Source organism: Lynx rufus, unplaced genomic scaffold (genome assembly GCF_022079265.1).
Source record: "Lynx rufus isolate CCGP_SWC_20201006 ecotype Redwood Valley unplaced genomic scaffold, mLynRuf1.p SCAF_1, whole genome shotgun sequence".
NCBI lineage: Eukaryota > Metazoa > Chordata > Mammalia > Carnivora > Felidae > Lynx > Lynx rufus.
In genome coordinates this window covers 232,341,673-232,344,486 of record NW_025814823.1, presented here as the reverse complement: position 1 = coordinate 232,344,486, position 2,814 = coordinate 232,341,673, and the positions used below count along the sequence as shown (strand labels likewise).

The 2,814-nt window shown below is 48.3% G+C and overlaps 1 non-coding gene across 1 annotated transcript; it reads left to right on the top strand.

Moving 5' to 3' along the window:
- The first annotated feature begins 1,477 nt into the window (after positions 1–1,477).
- Positions 1,478–1,548, top strand: LOC124523668 (small nucleolar RNA SNORD123). The gene has a single exon (XR_006965073.1). It is a non-coding gene; the product is annotated as a small nucleolar RNA SNORD123 (small nucleolar RNA).
- Positions 1,549–2,814: the final 1,266 nt, after the last annotated feature.

The following is a 2,814-nucleotide window of genomic DNA, read 5'->3' as shown; positions in this document are numbered from 1 at the left end:
CCGTGGAAGCTCAACCCAGCCCCAGATCTCCAGTTTGTCTCTCTCACTGTGGGTACTCAAGGGCTCACTCGGATTTCCTGTAAGACATCCAGAGGAAATGTCAGTGTTGGAGGGCCTCTTTGAAGAAGGATTGTTTCCTGAGTTGTGCTGGGGGCACTCCGCCTGGTGCAGGGCAGCTGCCTGGCTCCTGGAGACTTAATGGAAAGCTTAACACTTCCTTCTGGGCTTGGCACGAAGGACACTTGCTCCTTCCTAACATTCCCATTGATTCTTCTGCCTACGTGGCACAAGGGCCTTGAAGCCCTCCCTGGGAGGAGGCTGGGCAAGGTCTAGCCTGGCTGTTCTGCTCCTGGGGGGCTGGCGGAAACGGAGGGATGACACTACCTTACGCCCGACCTTGCAGCCTTTGAGTGAGTGAGGGGACCTGTAGAGCCCCCAGCCATCAGGAAAAAGGGAGGCAGAAATGAGGACCCGTGTGTTTAGCTAATCCTTGTCAGTGCGCCTCAACATCATTACAGTTAAAGGCATGCACGCTTTAAAAAAAAATGCTTGGCATATAGAGAGTTAAGCACTGGGAAGAAAATAGCTTTCTACACCATACCCCAGGAGGGATCATAGCATCATGTTTCATATGTAACTTTATGTGTATGTGGGGCGGGAGTCGATTTTATATGCAATGTACGGGCTATAAGGAAGCAGTTAGAATATGTATATTTCATGATAACGAATTGCAAGCAAATTAATATTAAGAATGAGATAGTGCGTCCTTAGTTTAAAGTGAAATGGACCCACACTGCTGGTGATTTCACCTTGTTACCTGGGGAAAGCTCCTTTACTTCTCTGAGCTAGTCTTTTCATCTGGAGCTTAAACCAACCTGCTGGTAAGTGTGTCCTCTGTTGGCATGAAGGAGATAGGAGGCGATGAAAGTGAGACCCTCGCCGGGGGCCCAGCACAGAGGTAGGCTCTTTTTTTTTTTTTTTTTTTTTAATTTATTTTGAGACAGAGCAGAGGAGGGGAAGAGAGAGAGGGAGAGAGGAAGAATTCCAAGCAGGCTCCACACTCATGAACTCATGAACTCCAAACTCATGAACTCCAAACTCATGAACGGTGAGATCATGACCAGGGCAGAAACCAAGAGCCGGATGCTCAACCGACTGAGCCACCCAGGCGCTCCAGAAGTAGGCTCTTCACAAAGAAAATTATTTTAAAGAATCCATAGATGTTTCCTTTTTCCAAATGAAATTTCTGAGGTTTTTTTTTTTTCTTTCTTTGAGAAGTCATTCCTCATTGAAGAACTACCTATCTGAAGCTGCTTCTCATCGCACCGTAAAGCTAGAGGTGATAATTTCAAAACAAAACTGTTTAGTTCTCTTCTTTTCAGGATAAAATGATAGCTCTCCTTGGACTGACTTTGATGAGCCATGCACATAATGCAAAAAAAAAAAAAATATATATGAGAAACCTAGCCCAACACTTGGTGAAAATGATGAACCGTGGGGCGCTGATTTCATGTGACTTGAAAAACGCCATCCATTTCCTGATTCACCTTAATTTCTGTGTGGAGATGTGGGGGATCTCTTACGTCTCTGAAATAAGTAACCAGTGTTGTCTCCTCTTTGTGTCTCTCCCTTCCGACTGAATTCCAGCCACGTCGCTGCCCTGCCTCCTCTGTGGAGCGGAGCCCAGATCGCCACCCAGAAGAGGCGAAGATGTGGCCGTAGGTCAGGAACGCCCTCAAAGGGAAACCTGGATATTTGTGGTCTTTACGCCGCAAGGAGATAGTATGAATGTCATGAAAAACCTCCGTCCAGAAATTGTGGTCTCCAGGCGTCTGCATCATCACTGGCTTTTCCTACAGAGGAGCCAGGGACAACATATCACAGTCCTCAACCACAGTGTTCTTGCACCCCGGTCTTCTTCCTTTTAGATCCGTGGCTTTCAAGGATTCATTTAACTGCTGGATCATCTGATCAACCCCATCAGCGTTTCTTTGTTTGCAGATGGCCACATTTTGGTGAAAAGATAGGCCATTTGATGCCACGCTCGGATTGCCTAGTGCTCTTAAAGACCCATGATTATGGCTACAGGTGATGCAGACTTAAGTTTTGAGAGGTGAGGCATCTCCGGGTCGGCAGAGCTTAGGGTGCCCTCAGCCCCTACTCAAGTCCCTGGAGCTTCACCAGAAACTCTTTAGGGTTCTTTTACCCAAGAAGGGCTCACCACCGCCCTTTATGTAGCAGCCCGCTCCCCTGTAAGCAGACCAGTTTTATTCAAAAACAGCAGCCCGGAAACCAGGACGCAATAGAAAGAAAATATGTCTGGCACATGTGAGTAGGAGCACACATGGGCACCGTACAAGGGGCAGGTGCCTGGACCTTACATAGAAGGACTGGATCCTCTCTGTGGGCACCTGCTCTCAGCCCTCTGCCAGTCTGCGCCCTGGACACTCATCCCCTCCATTTCTCTAAGTTTCCACCCAAGTCCATCCAGAGCCTGCCTCGGGCTTCCCTTGTCTGGTCAGAGAAACATGCGTTGCCCCTGGCACCTGGGCCGTGGAGGTTGACCCAGCACAGCTTGACCTTCACACGACCCAGGTGAGTTGTTATCTGGGAACGCCCTGGAATTAATTCCACAGGTGAAAAACGCCTCATGGCTACATTCAGGGAGGCAGCCTACTTAAAGCCCGCCTGCTAAGAGCCACTGCAAAAACTGAAGGATACAACAGCCCGAGGCTACATTCAATGAGAAGGGCTCACTTAGTTTTCACTCAGAAAAGTTTAGTAATTCATCTTGCTTCCAGGAAGGGCCTGGTA